The 18,924-nt window shown below is 45.8% G+C and overlaps 8 non-coding genes across 8 annotated transcripts; 5 read left to right on the plus strand and 3 right to left on the minus strand.

The window, feature by feature from the left end:
* Positions 1-1,863: 1,863 nt before the first annotated feature.
* trnas-gcu (transfer RNA serine (anticodon GCU)) lies at positions 1,864-1,945 on the minus strand. The gene has a single exon. It is a non-coding gene; the product is annotated as a tRNA-Ser (tRNA).
* Positions 1,946-6,020: 4,075 nt separating this feature from the next.
* On the plus strand, positions 6,021-6,137 carry LOC138233389 (U5 spliceosomal RNA). Its single transcript, XR_011187501.1, has one exon. It is a non-coding gene; the product is annotated as a U5 spliceosomal RNA (small nuclear RNA).
* A 230-nt stretch (positions 6,138-6,367) lies between these two features.
* On the plus strand, positions 6,368-6,512 carry LOC138233378 (U4 spliceosomal RNA). The gene has a single exon (XR_011187490.1). It is a non-coding gene; the product is annotated as a U4 spliceosomal RNA (small nuclear RNA).
* A 1,308-nt stretch (positions 6,513-7,820) lies between these two features.
* On the plus strand, positions 7,821-7,962 carry LOC138233360 (U4 spliceosomal RNA). The gene has a single exon (XR_011187472.1). It is a non-coding gene; the product is annotated as a U4 spliceosomal RNA (small nuclear RNA).
* Positions 7,963-10,209: 2,247 nt separating this feature from the next.
* On the minus strand, positions 10,210-10,283 carry trnat-agu (transfer RNA threonine (anticodon AGU)). The gene has a single exon. It is a non-coding gene; the product is annotated as a tRNA-Thr (tRNA).
* Positions 10,284-12,075: 1,792 nt separating this feature from the next.
* Positions 12,076-12,157, plus strand: trnas-cga (transfer RNA serine (anticodon CGA)). The gene has a single exon. It is a non-coding gene; the product is annotated as a tRNA-Ser (tRNA).
* Positions 12,158-14,330: 2,173 nt separating this feature from the next.
* trnat-agu (transfer RNA threonine (anticodon AGU)) lies at positions 14,331-14,404 on the minus strand. Its single transcript has one exon. It is a non-coding gene; the product is annotated as a tRNA-Thr (tRNA).
* A 1,816-nt stretch (positions 14,405-16,220) lies between these two features.
* On the plus strand, positions 16,221-16,302 carry trnas-cga (transfer RNA serine (anticodon CGA)). The gene has a single exon. It is a non-coding gene; the product is annotated as a tRNA-Ser (tRNA).
* The last annotated feature ends 2,622 nt before the right edge of the window (positions 16,303-18,924 follow it).

Genomic DNA, 18,924 nt, shown 5'->3' on the forward strand with positions numbered 1-18,924 from the left:
GTTACACATATCAAGAGGACATACATTCAGTATATCATTCATTTAGACCATTTCATAAATGAACCTGGTAATAACTTCTACATTAGATACTGAAAACAAGTACATAACTCTTAGGAATTAAATTGATATCAACTGGTTGGGATAACAATTGAATTCGCGAGCAGTAATGCAGTGAAGTTGAATACTCATCCAATCTCTGGGGATTCAGATCTCCTGCGGGCACAAAGAAACAGTTGCAGGCTTGTTGCTGTCCAATCCGTGCTCTCTGTCTAGGTGCCAGGCTGTGCTGTGCGGGTTGCGACGGTGCGCTGCTGATGCTCACTGACCGGCTAGTTAGTGTTGGCTTTAACTAGCAAAGTTTGTGCACAGGAGAAAAGATGACTGTGGGTCCCAGCAAGTCAAGAAGAAGACCGGTTCGTTCCTGATGAAGAGCTAGTTCTGAATAGTGATTCAACTGTCCACAGTTCCGACCTGTTCACGAGGCCTGCTGCTGGTGCTAACCTCGGGTGGATCCTCTGGTTACTCTCTGGCAACCTCCGCTTTAGACTCTTAGAACAAAGGAAAGTTCTGGCACTCGGACACACTGGCCGTTCCGTGGTTGTCCGGGCTGAGTCTCAGGATGGTCAGGAGGCGCGCTGTGAGAATGTCCTGCCCTTGGGAGCCTTCTGCTCCTGGGCTGTCCTGCCCTGGAATTCTCCTTTGAATTCCCTTTAGAAAACTCCACAGAAATCTCTACTGAATTCCCACTGAATCTCTCAGGCTCTCTGTGTTGCCTGTTTTTACCTGGAGGAACTTCAGCTCGTTGATTGGCTGAAAGTTCCATGGGCATCAGAGTCCCACGTGGGTTACTCGGCCCTACCAGTCCCTGATTGGTTGATCAAGGTGAGATATGAGTCACTTACTCCTGACACTTAGGAATGCAGTCCAGATGTCCATCTGGCACTCCCTAGACAGATAGGCGCCAATGGATGACCATTGATCATGATAGCCAGGCTTAGCTAAGTGCATCCCCCTTTGGGAGCTGTCCCTTATCAAGGGAAACCTTAAATCAGCCTGCATGAATAGTTTCTCTGTGGCTGCACCACAGAGATGAACAGAGAGATGAGGCCTAATTTGGGAAAGCTCAGAAACACTTAATTCTTTCTTATTAATAAGCCTCGCCGCTACACCGCCCAAAGCACTTCTAAAACAGGAGATTCGCGTTTGGGAAAACAGGTCTACGGGTCTGAAACCTGCTCCACGGAAAACAGCTCTGTTGCGCTTTTGATCAAAGGGAGATTCGCTGTTCTTACTTTTTGATGACATAACACCCAAAGGGGCTTCTTTGGAGCTGGATTCCAACCAGCATCCTTAAGTTTCTTGGCAGTATCCTTTACAGTCCTCTGTTCGGTCGACAAGGGACTGAAGGGGGCAGCTTTCCTCACACATACAGTGCAATGTACTGTAGTGTTCCCCTTAATTGAATTCGCAGTTCTGCATCAAACCTCTAACTCGTTTCCTTAGCTTGGATTTAAGCCACGAAGCAGGCTTCTACTGTATAAACGTCTAGAGGAATCACAAACTATTTGAGAGGCCACCATCCCAGGGGGAACTGACAAGTCTATCCCTAAACACCTAGCGCAGTCTCTCGAGAGACCGTCAAAAATCGCTTTCTCCGTTTGCGTTGCAAGTAAGTGAAAACGCGGTCTCAACCCAGAGCCACTTGGCAGCAGCGGCACGTAAATACCGTTACTGTTACTGCTCGATACCGACGTTAGCCTACTATACCATGTTCAGCCACCGCTAGAAAATGCACGGCTCTAGAACCGGAGCAAATGACAGGAGGGCCAACGCCGAACGGGCACACGTGTCAGACATGGAGCGCGACGAGGATGGGATTCGAACCCATGCGTGCAGAGCACAACGGATTAGCAGTCCATCGCCTTAACCACTCGGCCACCTCGTCGAGGGATCTGGGCTGTCCGGACATGGGTTGGCGCGCTCCAGATGATCTTTTTCTTTTTTTTCCCTCGTACTCGAGGGTCATTTTCCTGTTCCACGTGCGATTTCAACATTTTCCTTGGGAGATGCCAAGCCAGGAATTAATTCTCCAGGACCTTAATTCTCTTCTCTTGCAGCCTGAGATCATGTCCTTCTTTTGGCTCCCTCCAGTTCTGATAAAAAATCTCATTCTTAGATTTGTTAATTTTTGCAGAGAAAGCCAAAGAGAAACGCTCACAACACTGCAGAGCTCTGCTAATTGAGGTACTGTCAGAGAGGAGCAGGGTGACGTCATCCATGTATAGAGATGTCTTTACCTCTCCTCCCCCACTTCCAGGCACTGGTATCCCATTAATGGCCTGATCCTGGCGCAAGGCACAGGCTAAGGGCTCCGTAGCCAAAACGAATAACAAAGGGGATAATGGGCAGCCCTGCCTCACTACTGAACAGACTTCAAAGGGGTGTGATCTATTGCCATTAACCATTACTCTGCTGTTGCTACCTGTGTACAGCAGGTTAATCCACTTTCTCATGATGGGGCCAAACTTCATGTGCTCAAGTACCGATGTTAAGTACTGCCGGTTTAGGCGGTCAAAGGCCTTTTCTAGGTCTACACCTAAAACGCACAGAGGGAGGGAGCGATCCTCTGAGTACAGACAGACATCCCTCAACAAGGCCAGGTTGTCGCTCATCAGGCGTCCTACTATCCCACAAGTCTGTTCTTTCCCTACCAGTGAGGCCACTACATTTTGTAGGCGCAGGAAAAGGGCTTTGGACAGGATCTTAGTGTCCACGCCTAACAGGCTGAGGGGTCTCCAGTTCTTTATGTCATTCTTTGCTCCTTTCTTAAACAAGAGAGAGATAGTGCCTTCTCTTAAAGAGTCAGGCAGCAATTCTGTCTTATAGCTTTCCTCGAATAGGAGCAGTAGCGGATCCTGAAGCAGATCCCAAAAGGTGCAATAAAATTCTTTAGGGAGCCCGTCAGCACCCGGAGTTTTCCCCTTCTGTAAGCTCTCCATAGCCTGTCTCAGCTCTTCTACTGTCAAATCCCTCTCAAGTACTTCCCTATCTTCTTCACTCAAAACGTTTTCTAGCTTTGAGGTAAAAAAATGAATTTCTTCATCCTTTACCTCTGTAGAGCTGTACAGTCTTGAGTAGAAGGCCTCGGTGCAGGAGAGGATAGCACTCGGCTCTGTTCTCTCTCGTCCCTCCTCATCAACTACACTTTCCATGACAGACTTGGAGCCTACCACTTTCCTGAAAAAGAAGCGAGTACACTTCTCATTTTCTTCCAAGAACTGCACTCTGCTTCTTAACAGCACTCCTCGACTACTTTCTTGGCTATGCTCCGGATGTCCTTTTTTAAAAGGGTGATATCCTCGAGCACATCGAAGCCACTGTGCAGCATCGTGTAGAGACGCTGCAGCTGCCTCTGTTTCCTGGCTAGCACTCCTCTCCGTCTGGCAGCAGCCTTCCTTCCCTCAGCCATGAAAAAGGCCTTTGTCCTCATCTTCACCTCCTCCCACCACTCTCCTACTGACCCGTACAGACACTGCAAGGACAGCCACTGTGATAGTTTCTCCTTGTAGCGGGATACTACCCCCTCGTTCTCTAGCAGCTTTGTGTTGAGTTTCCAGAGGCCTGGGCCAAAGACAGTCCCGCCCTGGAGTTCCACTCTACACCCTAAAGCCTGATGATCTGAGAAGAAGACAGGCTGAAGAGTGACCCCAACAACTTTCACTCTCTCTGAGACAAAGCAATAGTCAATTCTGGAGCTGCTATTCCTCCCTGACCATGTATATCCTGCTGTTGTGGGATATATACATCTATATGTGTCTGAGAGTTTAAAGTCTTGAACTAAGTTTTGCAGGGCCAGTGAGCTGGAATCCAATTTTATCGGAGAGCTAGACTGCCTGTCTGTGTGCTCTAAGATACAATTAAAATCCCCTCCCACTATCACGTCTGTGCTACTTAACAATAGGGGAGAGAGTGCCTTGAGTAGCTCCACCCTTCCTCCCACGTCAGTAGGACAATACACATTGATTAGCGGCAGGTTAACGGTCCCCCATTCCACATCCACACACAGCAACCTGCCATCTATGACCCTCTGAATACTTTTCAATTTGAAAGCCCATCCTTTGAAAAGAATGGCCACGCCAGAGGCTCTGTTGTTATTGTCCCCTGACCAAACAGAAGGCCCTTTATCCCACCTATCTTCAAAGCTTTTATACCTCTCTTGATAGGCTAAAGCACACTCCTGCAACATCAACACATCTCCCTCTCTCTGCTGGAGGTAATCAAAGACACACTGGCATTTAACTCTGTCATTGATACCTCTGGTGTTAAGAGAAATTATGTTTAGAGCCATATTACATAAGAAAGTGGAACCAGTCTTTACAAAACACATTTCTCTTCGGTCTCACCTGTTACCTTCTCTTTTTCTTTTTCTTCTTACCAATTTCCTGCCAGCCATCCTCTGAATGAGCCTTCATCAGGGTGGCAGCAGTAAAAGCGTTCACGGAGTCCATTTCAAGGAAGGGGGTAGAAGGAGGGGTGGAGGGGTTCCAGCTGTCCCCATCGCCATGCTCTCCTTCCTCCTCGCTCGGGGAGAAAACAGAGTCATTTTTCCTTTTCCTCAAGTCCAGCTCCTGGGAGCACCGAGGGGAAAGGGGTGCAGCCGATGCACCAGTCTCCTCTTCCCCCTCAACCACCAGCTGTTGCAGATCCTCCGTGATGGACTGGATGGAGGAGAGGAGGGCATCTGTAGCACTTGCAGAGTCTGAGAAAAGCAGCTCCGCTGAATCCTGGGTATCCTCGCTGGACCCGCTCCACCGGGGGGCCCCACACTGGCCCTCGTTCTGAGGAGCAGGAGTGGGGGAGGGGTCCTCGCTGTTCTCTGGGGTTTTCAAACCCTCGTGCTTGTCTGGTGCAGTCTGCGGTTGTGGGGGCGTAGTGGATTTCTCTTCCACCGGCCCCGGAGCCACAGCAGGACTGATCCTGGCTGGAGGCTGAGACTCTTTGTCCAACAAGGGTTCTTTGTTTGACTTGTTGTTTGCTTTGGCTTTTTCAGGCCGGTTTGGCTGAAACAAGCACTGCCTCATCCTTTCTCATTTTGAGTTTATAGGCGTAGGCGTGAGGGCAGTTCTTAAAAACGTGTCCTTCCGAGCCACATAAATTGCACTTTGGCAGCATTGAACAGTCAGAGGCTTAATGTCCCTGTTTGCCACAGGTCTTGCAGCATTTCACAGTGCAGGACGATGCCAGGTGTCCCACAGCACCACAGCGCCGACAAACCTTTGGTTGTCCCACATAAAAAACATAGCCATTGCAGGCGCCCAGCTGGATTGTAGAGGGCAGGTGCCTTAAGCCTCCATTGACATTGTCCGGTAGCAAGCGAACCTCGAATTTCCTTGCTCCTGTTTTTATACCGTCAACATCTCTAACCTCAGTTCCATGGTGGATGGTGCAGTACTGCTTAAGCCAGGTGTGAATGTCCTCCGTCTTTGCCATTTCCGAGAACATAACAACCTCTCTCTCTGTGTCAGAGGCTGCAAGTTGATCTTCTCAAGGGCAGGAACTTTCCCTCTTTTTGCCTCAAACACATCCACACATTGTTCAAACAGAGAATAGGTAGCAAAAACAACCTCAAATGCTTTCTGACCTGGGAGAGCGAAGATGAAATACAAGTGCCGAGGTTCAAAGCCAAGTTCCTTCTGTAACACTTTTCTGCTGAACTGCATACGATCCATGAAGAGGTCATCCAAAAGCTCAAAACGTACAGCATTCTTGCGGGATCCAAAGGTTGCCATCTCAAACTGCAAAACAAACACTGCTTCCACAAAACAAGAAAACAATCCAACTACTCCAACTACAGGCTGATCAAGGTATCTCCCCTGCCAGATAAGCAGAGAGCCGCAGGCGATGAGCCCGGAGCTGAACGGGCCCCACTGGCTCGTTTGTAAGGCCAGGTGCATTGCCAACCACGACCGGCAGGGCAGAGGACTTGAAGGCGGCCTGGGCTCCTGCAGCTGTCCAGCCACGCACTCTGGTTTCTCTTCATCTCGTACAAATCTTTTGCCTTTTACTAAAGATTTCCATGGAGAGGAGCATGAATGAGTTCCATACAATTTTTGTGCTTCCCTGCCTTTGGGTGGGGCGCAGCTGGGCTGGTCAAAGAGAGAAAACAAAACCGCTCACAATCGCTCTTATTACGGCGACTGTGGCCTTCTGCTCTGCGAGTCCTCGGTCTCAGCCTGTCTGATTGGCGCTCTTTTCTTTGGGGGGCGGGAAGTGTCCGGCCGCAAATATGAAGCGTTACAGCAACGACATGCCATGAGACGATTGATAACGATTTCCATAGGATCCCCGCGGTTGCCTGGCTACCGTCAGCTTTGCGCAGTGGCAGTATCGTAGCCTGTGAGGTTTAGCCGAGGCGCGATTATTGCTAGTTGAAAACTTTTCCCAATACCCCGCTTCCGCCGGTTTCCAATACAATCGGCGAAAGCAATTTTTGAGCAAGGTGTTTAAAGACAGATTTTGTCATGGTAACATCATGGTAGAAAGAAACAAGCTTGTTACGTCTCAACAGAAACGCTCTTTAGCTCTTTCAGCGTTATGCAGAGAACAGCGTCTGTCGAGATCACTTTTGAGTCAGCGCGAAACGCCGTGTGCTGTCAGTTTGATTTCATATTGCTCGTAGCGGCGCCCGGCTTTTGTCTGTCAAACGTTAGGTTGCGCTTCTTCATGCTGCATCGTCGGCATGAGTGGAGCTCTTTAAACGTCTGTACTTACTGCGCCCCATAAGAAATTGTTTGTCCCCGTTCAAAAGAGATTGTGCGATGTCCTGCAGCGTTCACAAAGCAAACCTTTGACAGTTTGAAAAGAGGAATTTATTCTGCTTCCTGTGCGTGCAGTAGTTACAAAGTTGAACGTCTTTACACGATCTGCTGCAGTTTTCAGTGGGCGGGCTTTGTCAGATGGCTTTGAAAAACGCACTGTGTTTCGGCTCGGGAAACATCATGAGCAGTGTCCTGCATGTTTTCTGTGTATAGCTGTCTTTTAACGCATACAGAATTCATTCGAAATCATTGATTTCTCCAATTAACAAGGGTCCCTTTTTGAACCTGCGAGAAGCATTCTTTCAATGTAACAGATTTACTCCGAGGAAAGGCAGCATGACATTAAGAGTAGCTCAAGCTTTCAGCACCCGTATCGGACTGCGTGTATGCAGACACCGCTCAGAATCCCCTGTAAGATTCTCCCTCAATTCCGTTGTGCAGTGCTTTACCTCTTTCAAAAGGCTTCACTTTCCTAGTCACATTCCAAGACTCATCGAACCCGGGCTGTTTCCTCCAGCGGTATAGTATTGCAGTGAGACAGCACGATGCCTGCAAGACTATGTCACGCTAAACGCCACAGATTGTGTTTGTCCCTTCGTGTCAGTCGTCCTGCAGCCACGGGAAGTGGGACACAAACATGCTGCAATGCTTTCAGGACGTTTGGATTTGTTTGTGCAACATCCGAGAAGAGTACTTGTGGCTTGAATGTGAACTGTACGTGCCCGCCCCCTTTCCTCTGTAGTGCATGAGTTCCTCCCGGCATGCCCTTCGTCATTGTTCTGTCATCTTGTATTTAAAGGGTTGTATTTCTGCTGCTGAAAATAAGCAACGGTTTTCTCACAACGCCCTTTGTTCCCGACGGAGCCCTTGTCTGTCATGAAATTCTTTAAAACCTCAAGCTAGAAGAAGAAGACGACAAATATGAAGCGTTACAGCAACGACATGCCATGAGACGATTGATAACGATTTCCATAGGATCCCCGCGGTTGCCTGGCAACCGTCAGCTTTGCGCATTGGCAGTATCGTAGCCTGTGAGGTTTAGCCGAGGCGCGATTATTGCTAGTTGAAAACTTTTCCCAATACCCCGCTTCCGCCGGTTTGCAATACAATCGGCGAAAGCAATTTTTGACAGTCTCGTCAGAGCGCGACATAGTCTTGCAGGCATCGTGCTGTCTAACTGCAATACTATACCGCTGGAGGAAACAGCCAGGGTTCAATGAGCCATGGAATGTGACTAGGAAAGTGAAGCCTTTTGAAAGAGGTAATGTCGACGCTTTTTTTTTTTTGGCGTGGTACTAATAACGCCAAGGCTGGGGTTCGAGCCCCGTACGGGCCAGGTCCTTTTCTCCTCTCTTACAAAAGCTGTTAGGTTCCTTTCCGTGGTGAGATGGGTTGTGATGCAACGCTACCACATAGTGCCGACAGACAATTAAATGACAAAAATGAAGAGAGTTAAAGCAGCTGGAGAGGTTTTCTTACAACTTTTGAGCTGACACAGTTTTGGAAAATGTTTTCTTCACGCTGCACTGTACCACATAGGCAGCCAAGAGTCTCCAAAACAAAACAGCATTGACAGTCATATAATGTCCATTAACCCCGGTTTTAAACACAGTATCATGTCTGCCATCATAAGAATATAAGTCCAATATTTTAGAATATAGTCAGAATGTCTTCTAACCTTACCTGTGGTGTCTTTAATACCTATTGCTCAATGCATGGTGTACGTACTGCATACATGTGTCTTGAGAATGAGGAATGGGCCCCTGAGACATTTACCTGTTTCACAAATGATCGTATTTTACTAGAGATTCTGTTTGGGATTCAGATGTGCATTCGGACAGCAATTCCTTTCAAGAAATGATACGTTCTGGATGAGGTCAAAGGTGCTGGAACACTGTATTTAGGATGTGTTTGCAGTGATTGTGTCTCCTGCTTCAACGCAATGATATATAGATGTGTTCCTGTAATTTACTGGTACATGCCCAGGGCAGTAAGCAGTCTGAGGATTTATTTCCAGACGACATAGAGCAGTGAAGCAGTGAAGTAGTGCAACACACTGGATCATTATATTATTAGAATCTATTCTACTTAAATTATTACATTATACACAACTTGAGCTCTCAGCACCGTACTGAGCCCAGGTGTTTTTCTAAAGCTGTCAGGTGCAGTTCATTTACATGAAGGAAATCTCTTACTGGGTACGATTACAATGCAGTAAGTAGCACAGGCTACTTAGGGAGTAGGCTGATGTGTTTAAAAACGACCCGAGCCAGCAGGAGTCGAACCTGCAATCTCCTGAGCCGTAGTCAGACGCGTTATCCATTGCGCCACTGGCCCTGGTGTGACACTGCAGGACTGTAACCCAGTGAGCTTAGCACTGCAACTAGTAAAATATTACCCCCGGTCCATTCTTTTCCAAAAGTGAGAAACACCTGTTTTCTACATTTTGTCTGTTTTAAAACCATATCTCTTTAAACCAAACCAAGAGTTTGTCTTTTGCACTGATATTCTGATTCATTTCGATTTCAAAGAAAAAAGAAACATTACCTTCCAAAGCATCATAAAATTGTCCCTTCCTCCAGACTCTACTTCTCTCTTGTAGTAGTACAGCAGACCTTTCCAGGTGAGCAGATCACAGAGTCCAAAATGAGCTTCCTCCATCAAGCAAAGTACCTGAACATGACTCTTTCATCATAAAAGCGCCCCTGTAATAAAGAAATTAAATCCGAAATCAAGAGGGCAGTTGCCTACTGAAGTTCAAGAAGTCATAAATTTTAACCTAGCAACACATTAAAGGCTGCATCTATACAAGTACGATTCTAGAAATGCTCACCAGATTACGTTTTAAGAAAGAACTGCGCCTCAGGTTCCGCCGAGATCTTAACTCGGATGGCAGGATTCAGAGTCTGGTGTGGAATGATGGCGCACGGAGGGTCCACATACTGTGGATCCCTCAGTGTTCGTCCGCGTGTTCAAACCGCCAGCGTGTGACTCCCCTGTCCCCGTGACCTCATTGCTCTGCTCTCGCCTCTGTGCAGCTGAGCCCGACTCATGGTAAAGTGGAAAAAAATATGCCCTCAACGTGAGATTTACTCTGGAGTGAGGATAGTTGTTACCTTCTTATCGTTGAAACGGATGTATGTGATATGGCGACTAGGTTCTTCTCCATTAGCAGGCTTAAGGTTAAAGAAAAAAACATTGCTGACTTCTTTTTTTTTTGCCAGCTGCGAGCGCTGATTAGCGAGGTTTGTATTTCATGTTTTGCAAGTTGCATCCATTTTAAGAAAAACAAGTCGTTCAAGACAGGAAATGAATACTTGCATTTAATTAAGTCTAGACGTATGCGGTTGTCCATAATGACCAGTTCTGTTTGAGAACACAGAACAAAAAAAGGCACCGCTGGGATTCGGACCCAGGATTTCCTGTTTACTAGACAGGCGCTTTAACCAACTAAGCCACGGCGCCCCGGAAGTGCTGTCCTTTTGCAGCCACTTGGACACACCACTCAGACACATCTGCATTCGGTGTGTGCTCCGCCTGCTCGCTGAGCAAGTTGCCACCTTTACATACAATAGCAACATCGACACCAAGAGAAAGGATGACAAATGGCTTTTATTGGACTTTTCATGTCCAAGGAGCTCAATGTGCTTTCTGTGTACAGCAGGGCCACTGAACTCCACACTGGCCACTGAACCACAGCAGTGGCTTGCTGGCTTGACATCTCCCAAGGAAAATGTTGAAATCGCATGTGGAACAGGAAAATGACCCTCGAGTATGAGGGAAAAAAAAGAAAAAGATCAACTGGAGTGCGCCAACCCATGTCAGGACAGCCCAGTTTTGTTGACGAGGTGGCCGAGTGGTTAAGGCATGGGGTCGAATCCCATCCTTGTCGCTCTCCATGTCTGACACGTGTGCCCGTTCGGTGTTGGCCCTCCTGTTCTTTGCTCCGGTACTAGAGCTGTACATTTTCTAGCGGTGGCTGAACATGTTATAGTAGGCTAACGTCGGTATCGAGCAGTCACAGTAACAGTATTTACATGCCGCTGCTGCCAAGTGGCTCTGGGTTGAGACCGCGTTTTCACTTACTTGCAACGCAAACGGAGAAAGCGATTTTTGACAGTCTCTCGAGAGACTGCACTAGGTGTTTAGGGATAGACTTTGTCAGTTCCCCCTGGGATGATGGCCTCTCAAATAGTTTGTGATTCCTCTAGACGTTTATACAGTAGAAGCCTGCTTCGTGGCTTAAATCCAAGCTAAGGAAACGAGTTAGAGGTCTGATGCAGAACTGCGAATTCAATGAACGGGAACAGTACAGTACATTGGACTGTATGTGTGAGGAAAGCTGCCCCCTTCTGTCCCTTGTCGACCGAACAGAGGACTGTAAAGGATACCGCCAAGAAACTTTAGGATGCTGGTTGGAATACAGCTCCAAAGAAGCCCCTTTGGGTGTTATGTCATCAAAAAGTAAGAACAGCGACTCTCCCTTTGATCAAAAGCGCAACAGAACTGTTTTCCGTGGAGCAGGTTTCAGACCCGTAGACCTGTTTTATTTGTAGGGCAGGGCGCATTCCCAAATGCGAATCTCCTGTTTTAGAAATGCTTTGGGCGGCGTGAAGTGAAAATAAGAAATGGGCTCCAGATGCACATGGAAGCCATCAAGTGTTTCATCCGAGCTGTTTCAAAGACTGCTCAAGAGCTTTCCTTTCACAGAGGTGCAATGATTAATGATGGGGGTGCACCCTTCAATGCGCCTTACGACTCTAGGGAGTGATTGAGACGATTCGTAGCGTGTGCTCATTTCCCTCTATTCCCCGTGTTGCAGTGGTAGGATGACGTAAATTTCTGCTTCGACACGTAACGGCGTTATAATCAAGTGCAGGAGCTGAGGGCTTTTGTTTTGTTTCGTTTTCCATGGCGTTTGTAAGCACGCAAATCAAAGGCAATTCCTGCGTCTAACAGGAATGTAAATGCTTTGGAAAGTGCAGTGTGGTGCAGCTTGTAAAATCCTTATCCACATTTGTGGTTTGTTGATGTTTGTTCTGTCTGCCAAAGCTGCATTTTGACATCCGGACGGGGAGACTTTATCATTTGAACGTGAAGCCAGCCTTAAACCCTCTGAGGCGTGTCTGTCTGCTGGCACGTATTTTGTCAAAGGTATTTTTTTTTTTTTAACGGAGAGCGACTTTGAAAAGGTTTCCGCAGCCACGTCGCACTCCGTGTTAGATTAAAGGAGGAATGCGTCGATGGCGAACTCGCTGTAGTCGTGGCCGAGTGGTTAAGGCGATGGACTCGAAATCCGTTGGGGACTCCCCGCGTAGGTTTGAATCCTGCAGACTATGGCGTCTGCCGCACGTCTCCTTGTGCCTGCGCGGCAAAAGCGTGGTGCCGCTTCTCCTTTCCTGGTACTATAAAAACGCTAAATCGCTTGGCCCTGCTGCCATGGAAATGAGTTCTTCAGATAACCACACATCTTGCGTTTGCACCTCTGGTGTTCTACTTATGCCTTTGAAAACCTAATGAATAAAACTGAAAGAACCGACACAATATGTAGGTGCTCGTAAAGCACGCATTAAAGAACTGTTAACAGCAAGGGTTTCAGTGGGTTAACTGAGGAGAAGGCGTGATCGCTAATTGTTGACTTTGTATTTGGTGTTAGAAACATTCTTACTGTGCATGACGTGCAACAAATGTAGCCACAGAAATTGCATCACGCTTTCATGTATGCTATTGCAGACACCAACGTTGCCTAGATAGAAAACCGAAATAGCCGTGGGTTTGCTTGCTGGTCTGAAGGATCTCTCTTCGAATCTCTATCATTTGTCAATTGAAGTAAAAGGCGCTCCAATCTGATACGTTCAGAATCAAACCCGCAGCTGTTGTTCGACTTTATTTCTTGACTAATTACAACTGAGTGTCGCATGAGCAGTTACGTAAACTTGTCTGATATATTTGACAAATGCCGTTCTTCAATTAAAACTAACAGTACATTGTCAGGGACATTCAGTTCTATACAAACAAGAGACAGACAAGAGAATGTTTCTACCTTTCATGTGGACTACGTGTTGACTTAATGATCGGAATAATTGAAAAGTTCGGGTTCATAGCCGATGCAGTGCGTGCTAATTAGAACAACAGCAACGCTGAGCTCTCAGCACCGTACTGAGCCCAGGTGATTTTCTAAAGCTGTCAGGTGCAGTTCATTTACATGAAGGAAATCTCTTACTGAGTACGATTACAATGCAGTAAGTAGCACAGACTACTTAGGGGAGTAGCCCGATGCGTTTAAAAACGACCCGAGCCAGGCAGGAGTCAAACTTACAATCTCCTGATCCATAGTCAAACGCGTTATCCATTGCGGGACTGCAACCCGATGAGCTCAGCACTGCAACTAGTAAACTATTACCCCCGGTCCATTCTTTTCCAAAAGTGAGAAACACCTGTTTTCTACATTTTGTCTATTTTAAAACCATATCTCTTTAAACCAAACCAAGAGTTTGTCTTTTGCACTGATATTCTGATTCATTTCGATTTCAAAGAAAAAAAAACCTACCTTCCAAAGAATCATAAAATTGTCCCTTCTTCCAGACTCTACTTCTCTCTTGTAGTAGTACAGCAGACCTTTCCAGGTGAGCAGATCACAGAGTCTGAAATGAGCTTCCTCCATCAAGCAAAGTACCTGAACATGACTCTGTCTTCATAAAAGCGCCCCTGTAATAAAGAAATTAAATCTGAAATCAAGAGGGCAGTTGCCTACTGAAATACAAGAAGTCATCAATTTTAACCTAGCAACACATTAAAGGCTGCATCTATACAAGTACGATTCTAGAAATGCTCACCAGATTACGTTTTAAGAAGGAACTGCGCCTCAGGTTCCGCCGAGATCTTAACTCGGATGGCAGGATTCAGAGTCCGGAGTGCGGACTGATGGCGCACGGAGGGTCCATATACTGTGGATCCCTCAGTGATCTTCCGCGTATTCAAACCGCCAGCGTGTGACTCCCCTGTCCCCGTGACCTCATTGCTCTGCTCTCTCCTCTGTGCAGCCGAGCTCGATTCACGGTAAAGTGAAAAAAAAAGGTGCCCTCAACGTGAGATTTACTCTGGAGCGAGGATAGATGTTACCTTTTTATTATTGAACAGGATGTATGTGATGTGGCGACTAGGTTCAATTTTGTATCCTTTTAAAAGATTAAGGACTGGGGTGAGCGGGATTTACCACCCTTTCAGCTAAGAACCCGACGTGCGGACCGTTTAAGCTGCATAGACTCAGTCGTTTAACTCTTCTCCATTAGCAGGGTTAAGGTTAAAGAAAAAAAACATTGCTGACTTCTTTTTTTTTGCCAGCCGATTGCGCTGATTAGCAAGGTTTGTATTTCATGTTTTGCAAGTTGCATCCATTTTAAGAAAAACAAGTCGCGTTAAAGACAGGAAATGAATACTTGCATTTAATTAAGTCTAGCTGTAGGCGGTTGTCCATAATGACCAGTTCTGTTCAAGAACACAGAACAAAAAAGGCACCGCTGGGATTCGGACCCAGGATTTCCTGTTTACTAGACAGGCGCTTTAACCAACTAAGCCACGGCGCCCTGGGAGTGCTGTCGTTTTGCAGCCACTTGGACACACCACTCAGACACATCTGCATTCGGTGTGTGCTCCGCCTGTTCGCTGAGCAAGTTGCCACCTTTACATACAATAGCAACATCGACACCAAGAGAAAGGATGACAAATGGCTTTTATCTGGAACTTTTCATGTCCAAGGAGCTCAATGTGCATTCTGTGTACAACAGGGCCACTGAACTCCACAATGGCCACTGAACCACAGTAGTGGGTTGCTGGCTTGACATCTCCCAAGGAAAATGTTGAAATCGCATGTGGAACAGGAAAATGACCCTCGAGTACGAGGGAAAAAAAAGAAAAAGATCATCTGGAGCGCGGCAACCCATGTCTGGACAGCCCAGTTTCCTAGATGAGGTGGCCGAGTGGTTAAGGCAATGGACTGCTAATCCACTGTACTCTGCACGCATGGGTTTGAGTCCCATTCTCGTCACTCTCCATGTCTGACATGTGTGCCCGTGTGCCTTTGGCCCTCCTGTTGTTTGCTCCAGTACTAGAGCCGTACATTTCCTAGCGGTGGCTGAACATGGTATAGTAGGCTAACGTCAGTATCGAGCAGAGACAGTAACAGTATTTACGTGCCGCTGCTGCCAAGTGGCTCTGGTTTGAGACCGCATTTTCACTTACTTGCAACGGAAATGGAGAAAGCGATTTTTGACAGTCTCTCGAGAGATTGCGCTAGGTGTTTAGGGATAGACTTTGTCAGTTCCCCCTGGGATGATGGCCTCTCAAATAGTTTGTGATTCCTTATACAGTAGAAGCCTGCTTCGTGGCTTAAATCCAAGCTAAGGAAACGAGTTAGAGGTCTGATGCAGAACTGCGAATTCAATGAACGGGAACACTACAGTACATTGCACTGTGTGTGTGAGGAAAGCTGCCCCCTTCTGTCCCTTGTCGACCGAACAGAGGACTGTAAAGGATACCGCCAAGAAACTTTAGGATGCTGGTTGGAATCCAGCTCCAAAGAAGCCCCTTTGGGTGTTATGTCATCAAAAAGTAAGAACAGCGAATCTCCCTTTGATCAAAAGCGCAACAGAACTGTTTTCCGTGGAGCAGGTTTCTGACCCGTAGACCTGTTTTATTCGTAGGGCAGGGCGCATTCCCAAACGCGAATCTCATGTTTTAGAAATGCTTTGGGCGGCGTGAAGTGAAAATTAGAAATGGGCTCCAGATGCACATGGAAGCAATCAAGTGTTTAATCCGAGCTGTTTCAAAGACTGCTCAAGAGCTTTCCTTTCACAGAGGCGCAACGATTAATGATGGGGGTGCACCCTTCAATGCGCCTTACGACTCTAGGGAGTGATTGAGACGTACGTAGCGTGTGCTCATTTCCCTCTATTCCCCGTGTTGCAGTGGTAGGATGACATAAATTCCTGCTTCGACACGTAACGGCATTATAATCAAGTGCAGGAGCTGAGGGCTTTAGTTTTGTTTCGTTTTTCATGGCGTTCGTAAGCGCGCAAATCAAAGGCAATTCCTGCGTCTAACAGGAATGTAAATGCTTTGGAAAGTGCAGTGTGGTGCAGCTTGTAAAATCCTTGTCCACATTTGTGGTTTGTTGATGTTTTTTCTGTCTGCCAAAGTTGCATTTTGACATCCGGACGGGGAGACTTTATCATTTGAAAGTGAAGCCAGCCTTAAACCCTCTGAGGCATGTCTGTCTGCCGGCACGTATTTTGTCAAAGGTATTTATTTTTTTTTAACAGAGAGCGACTTTGAAAACGTTTCCGCAGCCACCTCGCACTCCGTGTTAGATTATAGGAGGAATGCGGCGGGGGTGAGCTCGCTGTAGTCGTGGCCGAGTGGTTAAGGCGATGGACTCGAAATCCGTTGAGAACTCCCTGCGCAGGTTTGAATCCTGCCGACTATGGCGTTTGCCACACGTATCCTTGTGCCTCTGTGGCAAAGGCGAAGTGCCGCTTCTCCTTTCCTGGTACTATAAATACGCTAAATCACTTGGCCCTGCTGCCATGGAAATGAGTTCTTCAGACCTCTGGTGCTCTACTTATGCCTTTGAAAACCTAATGAATAAAGCTGAAAGAACCGACACGATATGTAGGTGCTCGTAAAGCACGCAGTAAAGAACTGTTAACAGCAAGGGTTTCAGTGGGTTAACTGAGGAGAAGGCGTGATCGTTAATTGTTGACTTTTTATTTGGTGTTAGAAACACTCTTACTGTGCATGACGTGCAACAAATGTACCCACAGAAATTGCATCACGCTTTCATGTATGCTATTGCAGACACCAACGTTGCCTAGATAGAAAACCGAAATAGCCGTGGGTTTGCTTGCTGGTCTGAAGGATCTCTCTTCGAATCGCTATCATTTGTCAATAGAAGTAAAAGGCGCTGCACAGAGAGGATCACTGTCGTGAGGCCGGTTAGCTCAGTTGGTTAGAGCATGGTGCTAATAACGCCAAAGTCGTGGGTTCGAGCCCCTTACTGGCCAGGTCCTTTTCTCCTCTCTTACCAAAGCTGTTAGGTTCCTTTCCGTGGTGAGATGGGTTGTCATGCAACGCTGCCACATCGTGCCGACAGACAATTAAATGACAAAAATGAAGAGAGTTAAAGCAGCTGGAGAGGTTCTCTTACAACTTTTGAGCTGACACAGTTTTGGAAAATGTTTCCTTCACGCTGCACTGTACCATATAGGCAGCCAAGTGTCTCCAAAACAAAACAGAATTGACAGTCATATAATGTCCATTAACCCCGGTTTTAAACGCAGCATCATGTCTGCCATCATAAGAATATGAGTCCAATATTTTAGAATATAGTCAGAATGACTTCTAACCTTACCTGTGGTGTCTTTGATCCCTTTTGCTCAATGCATGGTGTACGTACTGCATACATGTGTCTTGAGAATGAGTAATGGGCCCCTGAGACAGTCATTTGCCTGTTTCACAAATGATCGTATTTTACTAGAAATTCTGTTTGGGATTCAGATGTGCATTCAGACAGCAATCCCTTTCAAGAAATGATACGTTCTGGATGAGGTCAAAGGTGCTGGAACACTGTATTTAGGATGTGTTTGCAGTGATTGTCTGTCTCCTGCTTCAACGCAGTGATATATAGATGTGCTCCTGTAATTTATTGGTACAAGCCCAGGGCAGTAAGCAGTCTGAGGATTTATTTCCATACGGCATAGAACAGTGAAGCAGTGAAGTAGTGCAACACACTGGATCATTATATTATTAGAATCTATTCTACTTAAATTATTACATTATACACAACTTGAGTTCATTTTAAAAATTAAAAGGTAATGAAAGGAATGCATTTTCATGAGAAAGATAATACCGATTTTTCATGTGATAATCTTCCTTATATCATGTCGTGCATCATTTGGACACTTTGTGGGCTTGAAATACAAAGAAAATCATGTTCTATGGTACAAAACAAATACAAAACTTAAGTTTTTATTTTAATTAGATTTGTTTATTAAGCATAAGCAATCATTTATTACATTAATATATGTGAAAATGACATTTTAGCACCATAATATTACATACAGGTCTCTAGCTTCAACACAGTGATATATGCTCAGTGATTTATTGGTACATGCCCAGGGCAATAATCAGAATTAGTATTTATTTCCATACGGGCTACAGGTAGTGTTGTGAAATACTTCAACACACTGGATCGCAGATTTAGACCCCCTGCACTCTTACTCCTTAAAAACCAAAGAAATGAAGATATGTAGCAATCACATTGTAACAGGGGTGACAGTGACTTAATGCTTATACTAGTGGACTTCTGGTACCTTTAGGGTACGGTGTTCCCTGAAGGGCTCTCAAACCCCGCATTTCAGATGCCTAGCTGTATCGCTGATGTGTTGCACCTCAGAATCACTTTTAAACCTTACCTCTGGTATCTTTAATCCCTATTGCTCAACGCATGGTGAAAGTATTGCATAAATGTGTCTGAAAATGAGCAATGGGCACCTGAGAGACTCATTTGCCTGTTTCACAAATGATCATATTTGACTAGAGATTCTGTTTGGGATTCAGTTGTGCATTCTGACAGCAATCTCTTTCAAAAAATGATTTTACCTTATCGCAGCTTTGCCCTTCTTGCCTCTTTGGACAATATCTCCATCTTGTGGTCGTTGTTGGTAATGTCTAGACAATATCTCCATCTTGTGGTCGTTGTTGGCAATGTTTTCTTATGCCCTTTTTTATTTCAATTCTCTATTAGTTGATTCTAGAATCTCTACAATAGAGTTGAAAACATCAGTTTTATAGCAGACAATATGACATTATTTATAGTCCAATTAGAAATTTATTACCCTGTTTTTAACATAATAACAAATTAAAATTGATTAAAACTAAGTTTGGAACACCAGGGAACATAAAAAATGATTTTTAGGAAAACCATGAGGTTCTCTGTGTCCAATGCCTGCAAGGGGAGAAAGCTAGAATCCTTTGATTTTTCAAAATTTGAAAATAAACATTATATAACAACAGCTTTCATTCCTAGGAGTGAAAAACAACCATTTTT

Source organism: Lepisosteus oculatus, unplaced genomic scaffold, assembly GCF_040954835.1.
Source record: "Lepisosteus oculatus isolate fLepOcu1 unplaced genomic scaffold, fLepOcu1.hap2 HAP2_SCAFFOLD_67, whole genome shotgun sequence".
Lineage (NCBI taxonomy): Eukaryota > Metazoa > Chordata > Actinopteri > Semionotiformes > Lepisosteidae > Lepisosteus > Lepisosteus oculatus.